The sequence below is a fragment of the Ictidomys tridecemlineatus genome, chromosome 10 (assembly GCF_052094955.1).
Source record: "Ictidomys tridecemlineatus isolate mIctTri1 chromosome 10, mIctTri1.hap1, whole genome shotgun sequence".
NCBI lineage: Eukaryota > Metazoa > Chordata > Mammalia > Rodentia > Sciuridae > Ictidomys > Ictidomys tridecemlineatus.
Genome location: NC_135486.1, coordinates 132,243,138 through 132,268,088, shown reverse-complemented (window position 1 = coordinate 132,268,088; position 24,951 = coordinate 132,243,138). Strand labels below are relative to the sequence as shown.

At 47.5% G+C, this 24,951-nt stretch overlaps 3 long non-coding RNA genes across 3 annotated transcripts; 1 reads left to right on the top strand and 2 right to left on the bottom strand.

The window, feature by feature from the left end:
* Nucleotides 1-1,651: 1,651 nt before the first annotated feature.
* Nucleotides 1,652-8,858, bottom strand: LOC144367074 (uncharacterized). The gene is made up of 2 exons (XR_013426280.1): nt 7,780-8,858; nt 1,652-2,784 (listed from the first exon to the last, which is right to left on the bottom strand). It is a non-coding gene; the product is annotated as an uncharacterized LOC144367074 (long non-coding RNA).
* A 4,853-nt stretch (nt 8,859-13,711) lies between these two features.
* Nucleotides 13,712-16,029, top strand: LOC144367544 (uncharacterized). Its single transcript, XR_013427035.1, has 3 exons — nt 13,712-13,912; nt 14,140-14,342; nt 14,598-16,029. It is a non-coding gene; the product is annotated as an uncharacterized LOC144367544 (long non-coding RNA).
* A 259-nt stretch (nt 16,030-16,288) lies between these two features.
* Nucleotides 16,289-24,143, bottom strand: LOC120887452 (uncharacterized). Its single transcript, XR_013427034.1, has 4 exons — nt 23,986-24,143; nt 23,052-23,162; nt 18,281-22,939; nt 16,289-16,936 (listed from the first exon to the last, which is right to left on the bottom strand). It is a non-coding gene; the product is annotated as an uncharacterized LOC120887452 (long non-coding RNA).
* Between the last annotated feature and the right edge of the window lie 808 nt (nt 24,144-24,951).

The following is a 24,951-nucleotide window of genomic DNA, read 5'->3' as shown; positions in this document are numbered from 1 at the left end:
TACCAAGTCAGGAAGGTAAATATTTCCCTTCAGAGCATCTTGCTGAAATAGGGACACGTAGCCTCCTCGGTGGCCAGCTATATCTATTCTAACCCAAATGATCCCTGCATTCCATGCCAAGGAGGCAAACGAAGGTTTGTTCTGTTCGGTCTTTTGTGAGCAAATGATTTGAAGGTCACACTGCTGGGCATGTGTCTGGACTGTCCCCAGGCATGTCACCACCTCCCAGGGGATCCTCCCTGCAGGGCCCTGGAAGAGGTTCTCAGAAAAAAAGCACGGCTTGTGGTGGCTTTTAGATGAGGGGGAAGCAGATGGCTGGGTATGACATCACCTCGGGTAAGGGAAACAGGAATATGAAAATAATAGGATTTTTTTTTTTTTTTTTTTTAATAGTCTCATCTCCAAATCATCAGCAAGCCTTTGGGAAATGCAGCAAGCACCAGGGACCAGGGAAGGAAGAGTAGTGCTAATGAAAACCTGGGCCCTGGGCTCCCAAATCAAAACCATATTATTCAAATGATAACAGCCTCTTATTAAGAATCGTGATTAGATTTATTTCTTACCATCCACATTCCTCAAACCCGGGGAGGTAAATATCGTCAAATCCCCATTTTCACACAGGAAGAAATTGCACTCGGAGAGTTGAGGGAGTGAGTGACCCGAGGCCACGCAGCTGACAATGGAACTTGGATTTGAACTCTTGAGTTATCTGATACCAAAGACACCCCCCACCTAAAAACCACACGAGGGGCCTGTAAGGAGAACATATTTCTTTCTCATTTTGGGGGTACGGATGCTGGGGATTCAATTCAGCGTGTGCTGAGTATGTGTTCTACCATGGAGCTGCCTCATGTACCCAGCCCCAAATTCTTATTTTCTTTCCTTTCCACATTTTTTTATTGGTGCATTATAGTTGCACATCATGGTGAGACTTGTCACCTATTCATACATGCCCACAATATAGCAATGTAATTCTTAATTATCATTCTTATGAGCACTCTAATAAGTGAGAGGTCAGGGAGCTTAGGTTCTGAGCATTCAGCCCTGACCCTGTTTCTTCCATTGTCCCTGTGAATAATATCATGTGTGATTCTGTAGAACGGAAGTCACTGGAGGATTCATAGAATATCCTGTGGCAGAAACTTGTACTTACCTCTGGGGAACTAGTTGTTTGGGGTGCCGAGAGTTGATGGGCAAGGTAATATTGGTAACCTCTAACCTGTAATGTATTGAAAAAAGGCTCTAAATTTACAAAAATTTATTTTTATTTTTTGTAGTTGCAGATGGACGGATGCTTTTATTTTATTTGTTTATTTTTATGTGATGTTGAGGATCGAACTCAGTGCCTCATTCATGCTAGGCAAGTGCTCTGCCACTGAGCTACAGCCCCAGCCCACAAACACACACACACAAAAAAAATAATAATAATAATAAAATAAAATAAAATTGTAACATATTGACAGAACTCTCCAGGAAGAGGCATGTCTCACACCTGCAATAGAGTAGATGGCAAAGATAGAACTCTTAAAAAGCCAAGAGGGCTGGGGATGTAGCTCAGTGGCAGAGCACTTGCCCGGCAGGCTGAGTCCCTGCGTTCCAACCCTGCAACACATAAAAGAAAGAAAAACAAAGAAAAGAGGAACAGAGCAACTGTTGCAAGATTGTCACAACTTTATTCATGTCACAGATACACACTGAATGTAAGACAAGACATATTATAGACCATCCATCCCTGGATTGAGGACTCACAAAAGCACACCAACTAATTGGTTCTCGCTGCCCATGTATGCCATGCCCAGGGCACCTATGTCCCTACACTGTGCAATCTCTCAGGAGCCTCCTCTGGCATCTGGGCAGCTTGCAAATGTGTGGCATGTGCCATCTCACTTGTCCTTTGCTTAGAAGGTCCTTAACTCTGGCTGAGTGTTCAGTTGCTGCCATCTTGAAATGCTCGTGATTTTAGAACTAGGAGCTCCCCACTTGAATTTGAAATAAGACCCCTTAATTATAAAACTGATCCTGCCCCGGCTATTGGATTATAGCACAGGGGTCAGCAAACTATAAAAGACCAGAGAGAGAGAATATTTTAGACTTTTTTGGGCAATGGGATCACTGTTGTAACTACTCTGCCATGGCGGTGCTAAAGCAGCCACAGATGATGTCAATGAATGAGTGGGCCGTGTCTCAATAAAACTTTATTGACAACAGTAGGCAGCTAGTTGTATTTGGTACACCCATAACGTGCCCATCCCGGATAGAACATAATCCTTCTTAAAGGAATATTGCAGCAAAGTAATAAGAAACAACAATCCTCATGACATGGTCTATTTTCCACATGTGGAAAGATTTCATACTAGTCCTTCAAACATACTCCAAAAGGTGTCCCTCGCTGCTAGGGAGCCAAAGGGGACAGCCTGTGAGCATGTATACTTGCTGCCCTCCATTGGTCCTTGCAGACCTACTCTCCACGCAGCTCTGGGCCCCAGCAGGGCGTCTGATCCTCTGCCTTCTGGTTGAGTCCTACCAACAGGGAGCCACCGTGGACAGACAGCAGGGGAAGAGGGGTGTCTGGGAAATTATTCCTACTGCTTCCCTCCTGAGGCCACCTGGAGGTGACTGCATCCTCTGCTGAAGGTGACAGGTGATGGTTCCAGAGTCCAGAGTCCTGATCCCAGGCATGGCCGGGTCTTATCCCAGAGAGCTGGACCCATCACAGTGACCCGACTGTTTGGGGTGAACACCGAGGAGGAGGAACACGGTGGCTCTTCTCTTGCTCCCTGGACACTGTGAGAGAGTACAGGTGGATGTTTGGTCTTTATCCCCAACTCCTGGCAAAGGGATTAAAACTGTGGAATTTCCTTAGCGATGGGGGGTGGGGCGGGAGGGGGATTGTCTTTTGTTATTCCTGAGTTTTCAAGTCCTCTGAGTTTATGTCAATGAGGTGACTCTTGGTGGTCCCTTGGATAGATGATAGCTTCAGGATGGAGCTTGGTTGGGGTGGAACCAACCACGTGATTAGAAGGTTGGAACTTTGAGCCCCACTCTGGACCTCCAAGGAGGGAAGAAATGCCAGAGGTTGAATTCAATGACCAAAGGCTAATGATGAAGTTAATCGTGCCTGTGTAATAAAGCCTCAATAAAATCCCTCAATCGCTGGGTGTGATGGCATCCAGCTAGCCTTGGAGGCTGAGGCAGGAAGATCACAAGTTTGAGGCCAGCCCTCGCAACTTAGCAAGACCCGGTCTCAAAATAAAATTTTTTTAAAGGGCTGGGGATGTGGCTCCATGGTAGAGTACTTGCTGAGTATGTGCAAGGTCTGGCTTCCATTTACAGTGAGACACACACACATACACAGAGGTGCAGGCAGTAAAAGAAAAACAAATTGGATTACATCAAAGTGTTAAACTTCTGGTTATCAAAAGAAACTATAAATAAAGTGAAAAGACAAGTACTTGCAAATAGATTGTATATCTGCCAAGGAATTAGTATCCAGAACGCATAAAAACTCCTACACGTCCACAAAGCAAACAAAACCGGTTTTAATATAGGGCAAAGGACTTGAATAGTAGACCCATCTCCAAAGAAGACATACAAATGGCCAATAAGTACGCAAAGACACTCAATAGCACCAGTTATCAGAAAAAATGCCAATCGAAACTATAGTGAGAGCCCGGTATGGTGGTACATGACCGAAATCTCAGCTACTCAAGAGGCTGAGGCAGGAGGACCGCAAGTTCAAGGACAGCCTCAGCAACATGACTAGACTAGGTCTGAAAAAAACAGCAACATTAAGAACAAACTACAGTGAGATACAACAGCCAGTGGAGTGGCCATGCCCGGCTAGATGGCTATTACAAACAAAACCAAAAAATAACCAGTGTTGGCTAGTATGCAGAAACTAACCTCAGGAGCATTGTGAGTGGGAACACATCATTACGCTACAACTGTTTAGTATGGACGTTCTTCCCAACACAAAACTAGTTAGCATATGATCCAGAAATTCCAAGTGTGGATATATACCCCAAAGAAATTGAAAGCAAGGATTCATGTTTGTACCAGGTTCATAGCAGGAAAAAAAAAAAAAAAATGAAAGCAAACCAAATACCCCCCAACGGATGAGCAGAATACAGATATTATGTAGGTTAGAGTACTCAGGTTTAAAAAAAATGAAGGAAATTCTGGCATATGCTAAATCGTAGATGTACCCTGAGGACATTAAGCTAAAGGAAATTGTCTAGTCTCAAAAAGACAGATACTACACGATTCAATGAGGTGCCTAAAGTAGTCAGTTTCATAGTTAGAAAGTACAATGGTGGTGGCCAGAGGCTGCGGATAGGATGGGGAATTGTTATTTAACGGGTGCAGAGTTTCAGGTTGAGATGGTGAAAATGTTCTAGCAATGGGGACTGGGCACGGGGCTCGGTGGCGGAGGCCTTGCCTAGCATGTTCAGGGGGCTGGATTTGATCCTCAGTAACCCCACCTACAAACAGTTCTCGCAATGGATGGTAGTGAATGTACTTAATGCTATTGAACTGCACACTCCAAAATGGTCCCAATGGTAACTCTTATGTTATATATATTTGACCACAATTAAGAAAATAAAATCTAGGGCTGCAAATGTAGCTCAATGGTAGAGCACTTGCCCAGCATGTCTGAGACCCTGGGTTGAATCCCCAGCTCCACCACCACTAAGAAAAAAAATCTGGAAAAAAAAAAAAAAAAGAACAAGACATAGGAACTGTTACTGCTCTGTACTTAATAATTCTGCCTTCCTGATTTTAAGAGGAAATAAAGTAACAATCTCTAACTTAAAAAAAAAAAAAAAAGACTCTTGGGCTGGGGATGTGGCTCAAGCGGTAGCGTGCTCGCCTGGCATGCGTGGGGTGCTGGGTTCGATCCTCAGCACCACATAAAAAAATAAATAATACAAAATAAGTATTAAAAAATTCTCTCTCTTTAAAAAAAAAAGACTCAATTTTTAAAACAATTAATGATTTGATTTTTTTAAGGTAAGGAATTACTGAATTTTCTTATGTGGTATAAATAATTTTTAGATTTAAAAACTATGGGGCTGGGGTTGTGGCTCAGCTGTAGAGCACTCACCTGGCACATGTGAGGCACTGGGTTCGATCCTCAGCACCACATACAAATAAATAAATTAAATAAAGGTATTGTGTCCACTTACAAGTAAAAAAAAAATATATTAAAAAAAAAAAAAGTATTGCTAGTACAAGCCCAGCCTGGTGTTGCCTGCCTATAGCCCCAGAGACTTGGAAGACTGAGGTAGGAGGACTGCAAATTTGAGGCCAGCCTCAGCAACTTAGCAAGACCCTGTCTCAAAGATAAAGAGGACTGGGGATCTATTCAGTGGTCAAGTGTCCCTGGGTACTTCCCCAAATACACACATATACATCTATAGCACAAATTATGTCCATCAGAATAGAGTCTAGGAAAACTGCTGAAACATAATTGTTTTCAAACTTTGGGGAAGAAATAAATGTATTAATGAAGGTAGTGGTTGAGCTGGACCCTGTGCAAGATGGCAGCCGTGAACCACATGTAGCTACTGAGCGCTTGAAAAGTGGCCAGTTGACACTGAAATGTGCTGTAAGTAAAATACACACCATTTGTGTATGTTAAAGATTCCTTAGGAGAAACAGAGTGAAAAAGGTCTCACAAATAATCCTATACTGATTAAATGCAGTGATAACATTTGGGATGCCTTGGGTTACATAAAATCCATTATAAAATTGATTTCACCTATTTTCCTTAATTTTATCTGGTGGTTACTATTATTTGTCACCATGCTGGGGATTCAACCCAGGACTTCATGGCAAGCACTTTACCACTAGGCTATACCCTCAGCCTCTCTTTCTTACATGGGACACGGGACAGTTTAAAATTAAAGATGAGGCTCAAGTGACCCTGAGAGATGGCTGTACTGGATAAAGGGTGGGAAGGTGTCCTCTATTGACATTAACAGATGCAACTGGGCAGGTCCAGGGGGTGTAAGTCCTGCTGGGCACTGTGGGTCCCCAGCAGGGTCCTCTGAGAATGGTCTGTCTGACTTGCCCTCCAAGGCCCAACTCAGCTCCTTCCTGCAGGTTACCGTTTTTGGCAGCATCTGGTCTGTCTCGGACCCTACAAAACCTCTCCTTTTATCACTTGAAGGCCTTCTGTCCTGATTCCCCAACAAAACCAGCAAGGGTGCTCTGTTTTCCGCTTTCTGTAAGGAAACACACAGGCATCCTGTGCCTCCCACGAGTCTACACCCACCACAGACATCAGCAATCAAGCACAGCACTGCACCCACCGCAGACATTCCAAATCCATCACAGAGAATTTTTCCTCCAATCCTGTGGAATGTCTTACAATCTTTATCAATGAAGTGGCTCCAGGTAGCCACTACCCATTGGTCAAAGTTGTCATGAGAAGGAAAAAAAAGAAAACTATTTGCCACACCCTCTAACAAGGCACTTGGTGAACAGGAAATTCAGCAAAGAGGTACAACTTGACATTGCTCTTATTTATGTCTTTATTTTCGCAGTACTGGGGATGGAACCCAGGGGTTCTCTCTATCACTGAACTACATCGCCAGTCCTTTTTATTTTATTTTAATTATTTTTTAAAAAATATTTTTCAGTTGTTGGTGGAGCTTTATTTTATTTATTTATATGAGGTGCTAAGAATAGAACCCAGTGCCTCACACGTGCTAGGCAAGTGCTCCACCACCGAGCCACAGCTACTGTTTCTTTTCATTCTATTTTCAGATAGGGTCTTGCTGAGTTGTGCAGGCTGGCCTTGAAATCCTGATCCTCCTGCCTCAGCCTGCTGAATAGCTAGGATCACAGACATATATCACAGCTAAATTTATCTCTTTTCTGTATCACAAGCTATATTGCTCGAAAATGAGGCTGATAAATGGATTTTTATTAACAATGTGCCACATATGTCACTGTTGCTCGATACTGTGAATATGGGCAGTTCCCACAATAAGGTCAGAGATGTTACAGAAAATGTTGTCTGTCTCCTTTGGGATTTTTTTTTTTTTTTTCAAATCTCTGGTTCCAAAATTTCCTAAGTAGGTACAAAGCAAATGGGAGATGTCATCGTCTACCAAAGCAGGATTCCCAAAATGAGTTTCAAGGAACATTATGGTTCCATAAGATGTTAATAAATACCCAATGAGAGAAGGACTCTTGGGTCAAACAAGTGAGAAGCACTGAGTCTACATGGAGTTAAAATGACTTACTGTTCCTCTCCAGGAAAAACCAACATGTGCTTCTCCAATTTTTTAACACAGTCCCATTTCACATCCTATCGGGCTGCACTCCAAGAAATATGTTTTGGGAAACACTGTTCCGAAGATTAATGCTGATGTTTTAGTTTTGAGAATGGGGAGGGTTGAACATTGAGGGGGAAGAATCCGGAGATCTTCCCTTTATTTTCCAATTTATTTCTTGGAACCCAGGTCCTTGTCACCATCCGTTAGCTGGTGGAGGCAGGTGATAATGAGTCATCATTCTGGTTATTTAGAGCTGGAAGACAGCTCACCTGTGGCCTGGCCCCAACCCCTTGCATCAGAAGATGAGAAAAGTCAGGGTCAGGGAGATTAAGTACCTGGACCAAGGTCACTGAACACATCGGTGTCTAAGAAATGGGAAAGCTGATAAATTTTTTTTTTTTAAAGAAAGATAGTTAAAACATAAAGTGGCCCAGAAACTATCACCTCTATTATCTCCAGTCCCTGGGACTTTCCTCATCTATTATTTGTGTACCTGTAGGAGAAAATTTCTTTTTCCCAGAGGGCCATGGATGTAGAGGTACTCCTATCACCTCTACGGAAACAGAGAGGAGATCTCCCGTGGCAGTCGGCAGTCGGGACTCTCAACCTTCCAGAAGAAAATGGCAAAGAGAAAATTCACACCGGAGGTCTCTATAGCAAGGACAATGCCATTTAAAGAGTTCCTTAGCCAGCTTCTAGAATCTGGGATGTGACTCCCTCTCTCTCTCTCTCTTTCTGCGGAGCTGGGGCTGGGAGCCAGCGCCCTGCACAGGCTGAGCAAGGCCTCCACCACGGAGGCGCACCGCCCGCCCATGCTCTTACCTCTTCTGAACTCACCTTGTCCTCAGAACATGGGCCCCGTGACGAGAAAATACGGGCGATGGCTGGGATTGGCCTCTCCGTGGTACGTCCGCTTTGCAGGGTCTGACCACCCAGCTGACCTTTACCTGGGATGAAACTCCACACTCTCACCCTTAAGACCAAAGAGGCCACAAGACATCGGCTCCCGCACTCCATGACCTCTCCAGGGTGCAGCTCAAACAGCGTCCTCTCTGGAAAAAGGAATGGACTAGGGGTGAGCTTCTCAGTCTGGCACTGGGGGCCAGATAGCTCTGTGTCGAAGAGCTGTCCCCTGCAGGATGCTCCTATTCCAGAAGCATCCTCGGATCCTGCATCCCTCGGGTGTCAGTAGCACCTCCTCACTGTAACAGTCGAGAGTATTCCCAAGCCAGGTGTGGTGGCAAATCTATAGTCCCAACTCCTCGGGAGGTTGAAGTAGGAGGATCAGTGGATCCCAGGAGTTAAACATCAGCTTGGGTGACACAGAAGAGCCCGTCTTAAAAAAAAAAAAAAAGACATAGTAAGTGTTCGTTCACCAATTCATGCCACAAGTATTTATTAGCACCCATTATGTGGCAGGCCCTCTTCCAGGGATAGAGATACAGCAGTGAACAAAACACATAATACCCGGCCCTGAGAGGGGGGAGGGCAAATAAAAACCTACAGAAAGATATAAATAAACCTGTACATAAACCTGTACAGCAATTTTGTCTCCACATGCTCCGAAGGAAAAAAAAAATATATAGATAAATATGAAAGAGGGCTACCCCAGCCTGAAGAGTTTATGAATAGGAATCAAAAGGGTAATTGGATCCAAAATAACAGGGGTATAAACAAGATAGAAAGTTCGTTTCTCGCTCAAGTAGTGTTCAGAGAGCAAATAGTCTGGGATTAGAATCGCATTTGGCTCTATGAAGTCCTTAGTAACCTGAGATCTTTCTATTTTTTTTTTTTTTTGCTTGTGAAGCACATCTCCATTTCCAAAGTTACCTCATGATGCTAGATGATTGTTCCAGATCCAGCCATCACATCAGGCACAGGTCAGCAAAATGAATAAAAGATAACAAAGACACAAGGTAGGCTAGCTCTCCTTCTCCCTTGAATGCGTATTCCTTTCTTTACCCCGAAAGCTTCTCACGCTCAAGATGGCTTGCCCTCTCCCTTGACTGTATATTTTTTTTTACTCCAGAAGAAATATTCCCTAATAGAGCCCACATCCTCCCTTGGATGTGCGTCTGCTTTCCTAAATAAATCTGTCTCTGAAAAAAGAAAAGAAAAACAAAGAAGACAAACGCTACGGATGTTTCCATGGTCTTTCAAGAAGGGCTCCTGACAGCTGGATGCAGTAGCACAGGCCTGTAATCCCAGCGGCTCAGGAGGCTGAGACAGGAGGATCACAAATTCAAGGCCAGCCTCCCTCCCCAACTTCGTGGGACCCTGTCTCAAAAAATAAAGAGTTGGCAATGTGGCTCTGTGGTTAAACACCCCTGAGCGCAATCCCTAGTACCAAAAAAAAAAAAAAAAAAAAGTCTCCCAGCTTACGTGTCTGCTTACATGGTTATTAACTGGAACTTAGTCACGTGGCCACCATCAGCAAAGGGAGGTTAGTGATGAAGGATGCACTGAAATCAGATTTTAATTCTAGGGGAAGGGGAAGACTGGACATTGGGGGACAACTAGGAGTCTCGGCCACATACAGGCATGCACCTAACCTTCCGAGGAAGAGCCAGTGGGTGTGAGATGTAAATATGAGAAGCTGGGTGTCAGGATGAGCCTCCTGGCAGGGAGAGGAACAAGTGCAAGCCCTGGGTTGCAACAGGACGGGCTTACTCCCCGTGCGGAGGTGAGGCTGGTCTCAGGAAGACGCTTGGCACCGGATCACACAGAGCTTTGTGGGGTCTGGTAACAAGGCTGGGTTTTGGGGGGGGGTTTCATCACCTGCAGAGAAGCCCCTTCCATTCTGAGCAAGGTTTCATCACCTGCAGAGAAGCCCCTTCCATTCTGAGCAAGGAGGAGACGTCATTCACGCCCGGCTCAGTGCGCACGCCTGTCATCTCGGAGGCTCAGGAGGCTGAGGCAGGAGGATCTCAGGTTCAAAGCCAGCCTCAGCAAAAGGGAGGTGCTAAGCAACTCAGTGAGACCCTGTCTCTAAATAAAATGCAAAACTGGGCTGGGGATGGGGCTCAGTGGTCGAGGGTCCCTGAGTTCAACAACAACAAAAATAAAACCCCCCCAAAACCCTCACCCCTTGCTGCTGTGTAAGGATAGGAAATGGGAGAGGCAGAGAACTAGGTAGCAGGCTGGTGGAATGGAGAGGATGGTGGCTTAGGTTGACATCATACGGTGCAGATGGCGGGATGTGATCACATTTCACGTACAAGGCAGTGGCAAGTACCCAGGGCTGCTCGAGGGGTTGAATGTGGAATGGAATGGAAACAAGAAAAAATACAGCTGTTTTACAGGTTTGGGCGTGAACAGTGCCCGTAGGTCAGTGCCATTTATTGAGATAGGAGAGTCGAGGGAGAAGGCACACGGGGGTCCAGAGCTCAGTTGTGACCCTGTCAAATCTGAGATGTGCCCGAGATGCCCAAGTGGAGACGTCAGGCCGGGAGGCGGGTATTGTAAGGATGTGGCCTAAAGATGCAGATTTGAAAAGTTTCAAGTACCTAACACATGGCACTTGAAGGGCCAACGTGAAAACCGTGTTAGAGATGATCGACTCGAGGAAAAAGGGAAGTTACACATTCTAAGTGCAATTGGAGAAAATTTTCAAAACTTAGCGTCATCTGCGCTAAAGGCCCTTCAACATCTCCAGAGGTCCCCTTCACAGTCCTCAAGTGCGAACTCGTGTTTTTGGTGTTGTAATTAATCCTGCCTTGGAGTCTCGAGGGCTATTCACAGAGAGCAGAAAGCCTTTTATGATCATTTGTTGAAAAAAAAAAAAAGAATCCCAAAGAGCCTTTGCTGCTTCTACTGTATTTGATGGGGCCAAACCTGTTTTTCAGAGTTCTTTTTTTTTTTAACTCACAATTGTGCAATATTTAGGCCACTCTCTAGCTTAAATAGTCACTTCTAGATTTGCTTTGGGGAAGTCACCAGTTGATAACCATCTCCGTGGGAAAACAAGCTCCAAGGTACACACTTTGGGAACACAACCTGCTACTTACAAGTTCAGCTGCATTCATCAGACCTGACCTGACTCCAGGGAGTTCAGGATGTCATCATAAAAACAGCCTTGCTCCACAGCACTTAGGGACCAGCTAGGCTCTGCACAGCTCCCCCACCCCCATTCACCTGCTTTCAGGTGAACCATTGGGAATGAGATGGGAAACCAATCAATTATGGTTTCCAATCAATTATGGTTTCCAGCTCAGAATGTAGACTCAATCATTTATTAAGGGAATAAACTAGCTCTAACCCCCAGTGGGATGGTTTTAGGAGGTGGGACCTCTGGGAGTCTTGAGGGTGGACCTCTCGTGAACAGGACTGGTTCCTTTATTAAGAGACCCCAGCGGGGCTCAGTGGTAGAGCATGTGTGAGGCCGTGGGTTCGATCCTCAGCACCCCATAAAATTAAATAAGTAAAATAAAGGTATTGTGTCCATCCAAAACTGAAAAATATCAAAGAGAGAGAGAGAGAGAGAGAGAGAGAGAGAGAGACCCCAAGGGAGCTGCCTTGTCCCCTCATATGTGAGGACGCCAGAAGAAGGCCGGGTTGTGAATTATAAATCTGCTGGCCACTTTGATCTTTGACATCTCAGCTTTCACAACTGTGAGAAAGAAAGTCCTGTGGTGGGGCTAAGGGTGTATCTCGGTGGTAGAGCACTTGCCTGGCATGCACAAGGCCCGGGGTTCCATCTCCAGCGTCATTCTAAAAAAAAAAAAAAAAAAAAAAAAAACCCTGTTGTTACCTGGTGCAGTGGAGCATGCCTTCGATCCCAGCAGCTCAGGAGGTGGAAGCAGGAGGATTCGAAAGTTTGAGGCCAACTTCAGCAACTTAGTGAGGTCCTAAGCAACTTAGTGAGAGCTTGTCTTAACATAATAAATAAATAAATAAATAAATAAATAAATAAATAAATAAATAAATAAATAAATAAAGGGCTGGGGGTGTGGCTCAGTGGTAGAGTGACACAGGATTCGATCCCTGATACCAAAAAAATAAAATTAAAAAAAAAAAATCCTGTAAGTCACCCAGTCTATTTTATTCCAGGTTCTTAAAATAGCTTTCATGTTTTTAAAGTTTCCAGTCTATTTTTTTAAACAGCAGCCCAAACCAGACTCTGACAAGAGTCTACTGTGCACCAGGTAAGGCGTTTCTTGGTGCTTTGTGAATGAGCGTTCCAATCGTCACGCGGCCTTAATGGGGAGGTGCTGTCGTCCCCATTTTGCAGATGAAAACACTAAGCCTCAGAAGGCCTGTGTCTCGCCGAGCCACTGGATCTGCCCTTCCTTAGACTTTCCTGCGAGTCTAATGACCCAGGCAGCCTGATTATTCATCCTCTCCCACTGGGTCCCCTGAAGGCAGAAACCTCATCTCGTGGTTTCCAGCTCAGAATGGATACCCAAGTATTTATTGAAGGAACAAAATAAGCCACACAGTGATGACGACACCAAACACGTAGCGCATGAAAGGGCCTGGGACATCGATCAGCCTAGCGGTCACTACCCAGCCTGGCTTCAGGGGGACCCTGGCCTCACGCAGGAAAAAAAAAAAAAGTGCCATTAGTTTCCCAATTTATAAAGGGAGAAATTGCAAATGAAAAGTCAGAGTTTTAAAAAATATTTACTTTTTAGTTATGGGTGGACACAATATCTCTATTTTATCTTTATGTGGTGCTGAGGATCAAACCCAGCGCCCTGCGCGTCTGAGACAAGGGCTCTACCTATGAGCCACAATCCCAGCCCCAAGATTTTTTAATTATTATTTTTTGTTGTCCTTGAAATCTGACAACAACCCTGGACCCACATTCCCACAGGTGAGGGAGGGGAGAAGTGCCAAGCAGGAGCCACCCTTCCCCCTACTAGAGGTTTTCCACCTGGTACCTGTTGGCATTTGAATTTGTACCTTCCAGCTGTCAAACTCCCTCTTTTTTTTTGGAACTGGAGATTGAATCCAGAGGCTCCTTACCACTGAGCCATATCCCCAGACCTTCTTATTTTTCATTTTGAGACAGAGCCTCACTTTCAATAGCTCAGGGCCTCACTGAATTGCCCAGGCTGGCCTCAAACTTGCAATCCTCCTGTCTCGGCCTCCCAAGCTGCTGGGATTATAGACATATACCACCATAGCTGGCTTATTTTAGAAGTGAGAAAACGGAGACCCAGCATAGCAAAGGGCCTTGTTCTGTGGGATCAAGGTGTCTTTACCTCCCGTCCCTGCACCCTTCCTACACACCACTGCCCGGGACACAAAGTCAATCCTAAAAATCCACATTTGTTACGACGACCTATAAGCATGCACATGTGTGTATACATATGTATACACACACACACACACGTAAAATGATTGTGGGCTTAAAGACTCCACAACAGTGTATGAGCCACATATCACTTTTAAACTAAAGAAAAAGAACTGAGATGAAATATCTGGATTGGAGTATCACAAACGATCTTTGTCAGTTAAAGAAATCTTCAGAGCAATGAGGTGTCTATTGCTGCGGTCACAAGAACAGCCTGTTCCATTCTGGGGTTCTTTCTGCTTCTTTAAGGAAAATACGAAATCAAGACGACTGTTTCAATTCTGAGTCAGCCCTGGTTTCACGTTCTAAATCGCTCGGTGGTGATCTGGTAAGATGTTAAGAAATGAGTAAAAATAGGGAAAAAAAAATTTTTTTTTAAAGAGTGGGGTGGAGGGGTAAGCACTAGCAGGAGGTCACCTGGGAGTGACCGGGTGAGGCTGTGCTGAATAACATGGCGGCAGGGCAGCTCCAGATGTTAATTACAGCCTCTCCTCGGGGCCGACTTCTCTCTGGGGCCCCCTGGAGGTGCTCACTGAATTTAATTACTCTCCCCAGGAGGCCTGCCTCCCCTCCGGCAGCCAGAGCTTCACTGAGGAGGGGCAGGAAGGCCGTCCCTGTCCCCAGAGAATCCGAAAAACAACCACCACCTCTGGACTGGGTTCAGGGAGTCATCGACCTGCCCGTCAGAAAGTTCCAGATGTACCACTTGGACAAGGACAGCAGCCCGGGCCAGGGCTTCTCACGTTTCCCTGCGCTCAGTAGAGTCACGGGGGCTGGGGTGGGGTGGGGGGAGATCTTGTTAAAGGGCAGAGTCCACACTGGCAGGTCTGGGGTGGGGCCTGGGTTTCTGCATTTCTTCCCAGCACCCAGGTGATCCCGAGGCTGCAGATCTAGAGGCCACAGGCAGCGTGGAGAGTCTAGGGTAGATCCCTGGTTCCCAAACTTGCCTGCCCATCTGAGCCCCACCCCAGGGCGACCTCCAAGAACTCCTGATGCCTGGGTCTTATCATCAGATCCCGACTTGGATGGAGCCGGAACCTTTAGGATCCTACAAAGTTTCCAGGGAGATTCCAGTAGCAGGTCTGAGACACACGGCCTTAGGCTACAGCGGTGGCTTTTCAAACTTCGGCAGACACAGTGTCACCGGGAGACTTTGTTGAAAACAGATCAAGGGGCCGGGGATGTGACTCTGTGGTAGATGGATGGCTTAGCATGCGCCAGGTTCTGGGTTCCGTCCCCTGCACTGCAACCAAGAAACCATCCCGGGCACCTGGGCCCCACCCTCCTGAGTTTGTGATTCAGTAGATCTGGGTGGGGCCTGGGGATTTGCATTTCTAACAAGGTGTGGCCCAATCGCCTGGTCTAGGGATCCCACTTTGTAAACCACTTCCTGCAGGCTGGGGGAACAGGAAGGGGCTTCGCCCGAAGCCAGTATGTGTTTGCAGGGGCCGGGGATGTAGCTCAGTGGGAAAGTCTGTTTGGGAACCAGGGATCTTCCCAGGGCCTTGCCCAAGCTGAGCGCACACTCTTCCACTGAGCTATACCCCCAGCCCCTGCAAACCTATTCTTGAAGCCATATAATAACCTACTCAAAAATAAAAAATAAATAATCTACTCAAGATCACGCATCCCCAAAGAGAAAACCATGCAAGAGACAGACCCCTAGGGCTGAGAAGTAGGTAGGCCATGAAGTCACAGAAACTGGGGCCCTTAAAGCCTGAGGAACTTTCCGGACCTCTCAGGCTGGACTTTCCAACTCCTCCCGAGACCTGGTTATTTAATTATGCCACAAGCAAAGTTTTAGAAATTTTTGCTTCTGAATGTTTTTTTCCAGGCCTATAGGGGACCCGGGCTGGGCTGGTGTGTGGTAAGACGAATTTTTGCCTGCTAACAGGGATTTTAAACATTGCTCTTTTGTTTTCCTCCTATTACCTGTACACTAAGAATTACACAGCCCAGCCACGCCACCGGACGACAAGGGATCGATTCTACTTTTCCTCTCCCAAATACCATGATCCAACACTGGCCCGGGAAAGGACTGTGAAATTGACCTTGGAAATGAGTTCATCTGCTCAGGTGTGACTCGAGGCCCACAGTGGGGAACCAAACAGATGAGAAAGAGAAGCCCCAAGATGGAGATGGAGACTCGTCCCCTTTTGTGTCCACACAACACCAGTGCGTGACAGGGCCACTCCTCTGGCGCTGTCCGAAACGTCCCCTCTCCTAGGCTCTTCAGTCCCAACTGAATCTTTTTTTTTCTTTGTTTTGTTTTGGGTACTGGGGATGGAACCCAGTGATGCTCTACCACTGAGCCACATTCTCAACTCTTTTTGTTTTTATTTGTTATTTGTTATATATGACAGCGGAATGCATTATAATTCCTCTTACACATATAGAGCACAACTTTTCATCTCTCTGGTTGTATATAAAATATATTCACAGCAACTCGTGTCTTCATACATGTACTTTGGATAATGATGTCCATCACATTCCACCATCATTTCTAACTCCATGTCCCCTCCCTTCCCCTCCCACCCCTCTGCCCTGTCTAGAGTTCATCTATTCCTCCCATGCTCCCCCCTCCATACCCCACTATGAATCAGCCTCCTGATATCAGAGAAAACATTCGGTATCTGTTTTTTTGGGATTGGCTAACTTCACTTAGCATTATCTCCTCCACCGCCATCCATTTACCTGCAAATGCCATGATTTTATTCTGTTTTATTGCTGATTTAATATTCCATTGTGTATATATGTCACATTTTTTTTTATCCATTCATCTACTGAAGGGCATCTAGGTTGCTCCACAGTTTAACTATTGTGAATCGTGCTGCTATAAATATTCATGTGGCTGTGTTCCTGTAGTATGCTGTTTTTAAGTCCTTTGGGTATAGACCGAGGACTAGGATAGCTCGGTCAATTGGTGGTTCCATTTCCAGTTTTTTTTTTTTTGAGAATTTTTTTTTTTTTAAAGAGAGAGGAGAGAGAGAGAGAGAGAGAGAGAGAGAGAGAGAGAGAGAGAGAGAGAGAGAATTTTTTTTAATATTTATTTTTTAGTTTTCGGCGTCATAACATCTTTGTTGGTATGTGGTGCTGAGGATCGAACCGGGCCGCACGCATGCCTCACGCAGTGCACGAGAAGACCCTGCTCAGCATGCGTCCATCCTGACCCCTCTCCTTCCCTATGAAAGCCCTTGGCACCTGAGTCCCCCCAAGATGGAACTGGGAGGTTGGGACCCCCATCTTCTCAAGATTGCTTGTCCTTGAATAATCCTGGTTTCTTTTCTTCCAACTCCCAGCGGCTGGGTATTGGCTTTTGAGCGGTGAGCAGGCCTGACCTTCACCCGGTAACCTGAGAGAAACATAATGGAGGTATCAATTATGGCAGAAGTCCAAAGAGCATGACTTTCGCTGGGCCCTAGAGGATGAGGAAAGGGGACTGACCGGGTGAATAGTTGGTGGGAGGAAGAACATTTTAGCCAGAAGGAAAAGGTCCCTGAGGTGACCGAGAACTTGGCAATATTGGAACTGAGATATATCCTGGGTTAAAAATGATTCATCCAGGGGCTGGGGATGTGGCTCAAGCGGTAGCGCGCTCGCCTGGCATGCGTGCGGCCCGGGTTCGATCCTCAGCACCACATACCAACAAAGATGTTGTGTCCGCCAAGAACTAAAAAATAAATATTAAAAATTCTCTCTCTCTCTCTCTCTAAAAAAAAAAAAAAAAGATTCATCCATCCAGGTGAAGTGGCACACACCTGTGATCCTAGAGCCGAAGCAGGAGGGTCACATGTTCGATGCCAGCCACAAGAAAAGGTTGGGTTGTAGCTCAGTGGCAGAGCACCCCGGGGTTTGATCTGCAGCGCCACACCAACAAAATCTGATTTTCTTCCTCCATTTCTTCACGTCTCGGCGCCTAGCTGTAGAACTAATTTAAACGCTGATCTTTCCTCACGCACTGCCCACGCCCAGATTATAGGAAAGGTCACAATTAAAAGGTAGTTATCAGGAAAGCGTAAAGCGGAGACTGGCTCTGACAGAAACCAGACACACGGACCTGCAGGCCTCTGAACACTCGCGTGTTCTTTGATTTAACAGGTCTGGGGTGACTCTGTGACCTCTGGACGGAGAGAAAAGGCTCACAGTGCCATTTCTCAAGACTAACGAACCAGCCTGGCGCCCACCTGCCTCAGAATGAGGTGACACTCCCACAGAAGGTGCTAGATCAACCCTCTCTCGGGGGGCACCAAGCAAGGTGGACGCAGGCGTGACGTCCACCTCCCGCAGGCCAGCTTGTTGCTAACGAAACCTTTTCTTCTCCTGTCCCCTGTGTCCCCGGAGGGACTGGCTGCCTTGGGCGGTAGCAGAACTGGACCTTTCACCGTTAGGGAAGGGGGGAGGGAGTCAGAGGGTTCTCTGCGGAACAGAACCAAAGGAAGAGCGAGAAAGAGAGAGAGGGTAAGGATTGGCTCACGTGATGACGGAGGCTGCGACACTCTTCGACGTGCTCCAGGGAAACCCAGGGCAGTGAGTGCTGTGTTCTAGTCTAAGCCCAGAGGCCTGGGAACTAGGGACACCAGGGGTGGCAAGTCCCAGACAAGCTTCACTAGACATGTGGGCGTCCCGTGGCCCAGCCCATCCATGAGGATGACCCACAGAGGAGGTGAGGGAGGTGGTGGGGCCATCTGGTTTGTACCTTGTCAATCTGGTCACATGGCACTCGTGGTCAGACCAGGGGAGAGAGCAGAGAAGCCTGCGGGGCCTGGTTTGTCCTCGCCTTCTCTGCTCTGAGTCCGGCTCTCCTGGCGCCCAGCAGCAGCTGCAGGCCCACCACCAGACGCTGGTTAGCAGGAGCGACGCCAAGGCCCAGCCTGCCGGGGAGGTTGTCCTGTTTGGGTGGCCGAACGTGCTCGTCTCGTCCAGATGGACGGGCCAGAGCCTCCTCTGATCCTGCAGCTTCCTGCGTGGACTGTCCCTTCCCCCCACTGACTCCTTCAACTCTGAAATTCACGGTCATGCGTCTCTTAATCCGGAGGATGCATTCTGAGACATGCATCATGAGCCATCTAATCTCCAGGGTTTCAGCGTTATTAGGGGACGTGACAGTAGTGTGTGTGTGTGTGTGTGTGTGTGTGTGTGTGTGTATCCAGGGCCTCCCATGTGCTAAGCAAGGACTCTACCACTGATCTGCATCCCCAGACCTTTTTGAAGTTTTATTTGGAGACTAAATTGCCCAGACTGGCCTCAAACCTGCCATCCTCCTGCTTTCAGCCTCCCAACTTGCTAGTATCATAGGCGTGCGCCCAGCTGCACGGGGGTCTTCTAATTCCTAGAATAAATCTGTCATCTCAGAGCTCCCTCTGGACCTGCATCAGGCCGGCCCCTGCCCTAGGAGACCAGGGCAGTCAGCCACCTTCTGTTCCTCAGTGCCTATGTGCGACCGACCAGAAGGTGGGGATCAAAGGTGCGGGTGTCGCTGGCCACGGTGGCTCCTGCCTGTCATCCCAGCAATCTCAGCAGGAGGGCTGAGGCAGGAGAATCGCGAGATCCAGACTGGTTTGGTCCACTGAGTGAGACCCTGTCTCAAAATTTGAAAAAGTAAAAAAAAAAAAGAAAAAAAAATTTAAAGGGGCGGGGGGTGACATAGCTCAGTGGCGGAGCACTTGCCCAGCATGTGTGAGGCCCTGAGTGGGGTCCCCAGCGCTGAAAAAAGAAAAGAAACACAACATGCAAAGCACATTGTCCCCCATATCAGCTGAAAGTTGCTCAAGAAGTACTGTCCCCCACCCCACCCCCACACCGCTTCCTGGGAGGAACTTTGGTAGCGACACATGAAACCAAGCACTTCCTCTACTTCCACCTGGGCCAGGTGGCCATTCTTCTCTTCAAGTCTGGTTCCGAGCACCCAGCCCACCACGTGGTCCCGTGTTCCACCCAAAGACCAGGCCTGCAGCCTACAGTCCAAACACCTGCCCTGAAGTCTTCAGCCAGGCTGCGGGACACCTGTCTCTCTCTTTTTGAACGTCACTGTGTTTTGTACCAGACATTCTGCAGACCAGCCTGTTGTGGTTTTTAAACAAAGAGCAAAAAACAGCTGACATTTGTGTTTCTTTTCTGTTTCGTACTTCTCTGCCCTGTTCTGCACTCTCAATCTCTTCCTTTGAAAAATAAATCAGGATCTGGGGCTGTAGCTCAGTGGTTCTGTGCTTGCCTAGCATGTGCAAGGCCCTGGGTTTCATGTCCAATACAAAAAAAAAAAAAAATATATATATATATATATATATATATATATATCAGCCAGGCATCATGGCGCATGTCTGTCATCCCAGCGGCTCGGGAGGCTGAGGCAGGAGGATCCCAAGTTCAAAGCCAGCCTCAGCAAAAGTTGCTGAGAGCCATTGCCAAGTAGGAATGAGACATCAAAATTTCCTTGCCAGCGTACCCCATGTTGCTTAGAGGAAGGACTCGTGGAAATGGACTTGCCTTGGGTGGATACGGGTTTAGGGAGGATCCTACTGGATTAGGGCGGTTCCAGGTTTAAGGTGTACCCTGCTGGGAATAGGGCGTATCCTGCTGCCTCAGGCACGCCCGCTCCTTGAGTTCCCGTTGAGTTCTCCTGGGATTCAGAAAGTATTTGGGATTCAAAGCCTGGTGGAGTACGTTAATTTTGGGGCAGAACTTGGATTTCCCCAGAATGTGTTTGTAGAGTGCCGGTGTGAGTTCGGGAATAAAGAATTGCTGTTTGAATCTACAAAGCTGTGAGTGGCTCACGATTTTTTGCCCAGCCAGACTGCGGCAAAAAGTGAGGCACTAAGCAACCCAGTGAGACCCTGTCTCTAAATAAAATACAAAATAGGGCTGGGGATGTGGCTCAGTGGTTGAGTGCCTCTGAGTTCAATTCTTGGTACCAAAAAAAGAAAAAAAAAAAAAATATATATATATATGTCTGTTGAAGATGGGAAAAAACAACAATCTCTTTTCCCGTAGCTCAAAGCATTTCTGCATGGAACCCTGACTGATTCCTGGGGATCGAGCCACACAGGCCAAGGTGGAGGCCAAGGGAAGAAATCCAAGGCTCTGAGTCAGGCAACTGGCGTCTGTGGCTCCCCTCCCCATGGCCAGGTTCAAGGCCTGGGGGGGGGGCGGGTTCTAAGCAGATCAGGGCCCTGTGCCGCTGAACCTGCCCTGGGACCGTTTTGCTATTGCTACTTGACTCCTCAGTCCTCAGGAAGAGGCGTTGCCTGTTTCCAACCAGCAGAAGGACTTCTGAGCAGTGGGGGAGACTCTGGCCCTCTTGGGCACCTTGACATTCCCCAGCTGTGGGGCTGGCAGGGAACAGCGTAGTGAGTTCGCTTGGAGCTGAGAACAGCTCAGTCTGCCCTCTGTCAGGAAGTGTGCGCCACGCTCAGGGGAATGATGCGTGCCATCCTCTGAAGCAGGCAGGAAGAGCGACCCTCAGAGTCCCCTGGGGGAATCTTAAAAATTTTTTTCAATTTTTTTGTACTGGGGATTCAACTCAAGGGCACTCAACCACTGAGCCACGTCCCCAGCCCTATTTTGTATTTAGAGACAGGGTCTCACTGAGTTAATTGCTTAGCACCTCGATTTTGCTGAGGCTGGCCTTGAATTCTCAATCCTCCTGCCTCAGCCTCCCAAGCTGCTGGGACGACAGGCGTGCAGTGCACCCCCACACACACACACCCAGCCTGCGGGACCTTAAATTCAGATGCCTGAAGCTGGTGTGGAGGCAACATCTGGGGTTCCAGCCGCACGAGAGGCTGAGGCAGGAGGACTGCAAAGTTGAGTCCACCCTCAGCAACTTATTCAGACCCCTTTTGCTGTTGTTGTTGGTACAGGGGACTGAACCCAGGGATGCTTTCCTCCGAGCTACATCCCTGGCCCTTTAAAAGTTTTAGATGAAGCAAAGGGGAGACGGGATATTTTGAGGAACCTATGACACAGGGCACATTCCAAATGTCATCTGTTGATCAGAGAGAAACGTCACCCCAAAACAGCGAGACCACTGTAAGCCGTCATGTGACCACCAGACTGATGTCCCCACATGTCTACCCCCCACCAAAGAAGAGCTCAAGACCCCAAAGCATATCTCACTCTCCAGGTGGCCCACATCCCCTCCCTTGAAGGTGTATTCCTTGCTCTCCTGAATAAATCCCAGCTTGTGCCTCTGAGGTGTATTGAAATTCTTTTCAGTGACATGTCAACGATGCCATCATCCTGACTTGGGGTCCCCTCTCTAGGACCTCCACGGACCCCACGTGACATCAATCCCTGGAGATGAGGAACACACTTCAACTCTTTAAAATAATTTAGAATAAACAAAGGGGAGATGCTTGGTTCAACCATAGCAGCAAGGCAGGGAGAGAGAAGTGGAAAACCTCACCAGGGGGCACCTCCCTTTTGCTTAATCTACTCTGAAAATCCACGGGTTAGCACGTTGCATGGGCCAACTGGCGGTGGGCAGGCGATTCTCACAAGAGAGTGGATTTACGGTAACGGTAGTGTTAAGATCTGTCGATTTCCCAGAGATTTGGAAGTGACAAGCCTGGGAGAAAAACTGGCTTAGAGAGTGACAGATCTCAGAGGAAATCTGAAAGCACTTTCAGACTAAACTTTTGTCCCCTTTCCTCTCCTTTCTATCTTTTATTCGTCCAATTCTGCCGCAGTCTGGCTGGGCACAGAATCACGAGCCACCACACACCTTGTAGATTCAAACAGCAACTCTTTATTCCCGAGCTCACACGGGCCCTCTACACACACGTTCTGGGGACCGGCCCTCTACAAACACGTTCTGGGGAAATCCAAGTTCTGCTGCAAAATTCACGTACTCCCCCAGGCTTTTTATCCCAAATACTTTCTGAATTCCATGAGAACTCAAGGGGAACTCAGGCAGCAGGATACGCCCTATTCCCAGCAGGAATAACCTTGAACCTGGAACCGCCCTAAACCCAAGGAGCAGGGATACTTCCTAAAACCTGCAGGATATACCCTAAACCTGGATCCGCCCTAATCCAGTAGGATTCTCCCTAAACCAGGATCCACCCTGGTCCTTGAGCAGGGTCACCTTTCTCAAACATACATGCAATGTCACAGCAAATGTCCAAGGCAAATCCATTTCCACAAGTCCTTCATCTAAGCAACATGGGGTACGCTGGCAAGGAAATTTCGATGCGTCATTCCTACTTGGCAATGGCCCTCAGCACTATTCGATCTCACAGGAACCATGGTGCCTCAACATGGCAAGGAGTTTTGGAAGGCCAGGCCTTGTGGGAGGTGACTGGGTCAAGAATGCACCATCCTCCAGGATCCTGAAGCTCATGAAGGGATTAGTGGCTTTCTACAAGAAAAGGGTGAGCTGTCACAGGAGTCATTGTCCCCCCTCCTTTTCTCTCCAGTTCCCATGCCCCTTCCAACTCCCGCCACGTTATGAAACAGCAGGAAGCCCTCACCAAATGAGGCCACTTCACTTGATCTTGGACTTCCTGGTCTCCAGAACTGTGAATCCAAATAAATCTTTTTTTTTTTTCCTTATAAATCATCCAGTGTAAGATATTCTCTTACTGCAACAAAAAGTAGACAAAGACTGTTGGCACCTCTACTAAAATGCAAGTAGAGGTGGTTGCAGCCAGCTTCTGTTTATTCTCATCCACTCTTCGTTTCTTCTCCATAGGACAGGGCCTGGCACATGGCCAGCATCTGGGCAGTGACTGACAATAAGGTGACTGTACATTGCTGACGTGGGGCTGGTGTGTTCCTTCCAGGGTGCCCCTTGCCTGGATGCCGCAAGCCTACAGCACACTGTCCTGTCTCATCCCAGCCCCGCCCTCTCTCGAGAATTCCAGATCTGTTTGCATAGGGGCCAACTCCCCATCTAGATGGGGACATCCACAGCTCCCTAAACTTCCAACTTCTCCTTCCCTCCCCTAGGTCCTTGCCTGGTTTCTTGGCCTGGACACCCCCAGTGCTCAGGCCAGAACCTGGACTTGAGCCTGTGTCCCCCGGCTCCTTGTCCCCTACCTACAACGGATCAGTCAGTGGGTTCTCCCCCCAGCATGCCTAGCGGATCCACCCCTCCTCCCGCTCCCTCCCTGGGTCTGGCTTGGATTGCAGCCCTAGCACTGGAACTGGCCCAGCTGCCTCCAGGACATTCCTGTCCCATGCACCCTGGGGACATCTCATTCCCCCAACAACCCACTTCTGACCAGAGACCCCCTGACTAACAGCCTCTTGGTCACCCCCAGGTAACAGCACAAGACCTGCTCCCTGCTCCCCCGGATCTAGCCTATGCCCTAACCGTGCTGGCTGACTGAAGGCGGGCGCCCGGAACATTCCGGCACTCCCTGTTTGTTCTGGCTGATCTCCCTGCCGGGCGGGCACACCTACCCTCGCCTCCTGGGCAGGTTGCTCTTCTGCTCCAGCCCTGGCATGTCTCTGTCACCATGGAGAAGTCACCTCCTTGCTGAGCCACAACCACCCGAGATACGACTGCTCTGGGCTCTGGGCTAGGAGGAGACTTCTTTTTCCTGCCCCCCCACCCCTCTGACGCACATTCCTTGAGGGCAGGGATTTTGCCTTTTAACCTCTGCCCTCTCAGATCTAAACAGAACGCCTGGCACTTGGCAAATATCGAAATGCAAATATGTGCCGAGCAAATAAATAGTTACTGAAGAAATGAGCTGAATCAGGGCTGGGTTACCCCCTGGGGTTCAGGGCCCCAGGGAAACTGTGAAACTGGCCCCCTCAACAGGCAAAAGAAAAAAAAAATATTTGCAATGAATTGGATAGTTGGATAAAAGCATTGATTGATTGATGTGTCATTTTGAGAAAAATAAGTGAGAAATTCATGAACTTTTTTTTTACAGTCCTCTCCCTGGTCTTTTGTATTATTACGTAATCTATTAACAATTACAGAACTCCTTAATTAGCTTTTTAAAAATTTAGGCCCTGGGCTGGGGAATGTAGCTCAGTGGTAGAGCATTTGCCCAGCCTACGCAAGGCTCTGATTTTTTGGTTTGTTTGTTTGTTTGTTTTTTAAATATTTTTTTCCAGTTGTAGGTGGGCACAATATCTTTATTTATTGATTTTTATGTGGTGCTGAGGATCAAACCCAGTGCCTCAGAGGTGGGAGGCAGACGCTCTACCACTGAGCCGCAGCTCCAGCCCAAGGCCCTGGGTGCTTTTGTGTGTTGTGCTGGGGATGGAACCTAGGCCTCGTGCAGGGTAGGAAAGCAAGCAACCACTGAGTCACAGCCCCAGCCCCAGTCCTTTTTATATTTTTATTTTTTATTTTTTTTTTAATTTTTGAGGCAGGGTCTCACTAAGTTGCTGAGGCTGGCCTTAAATATGTGA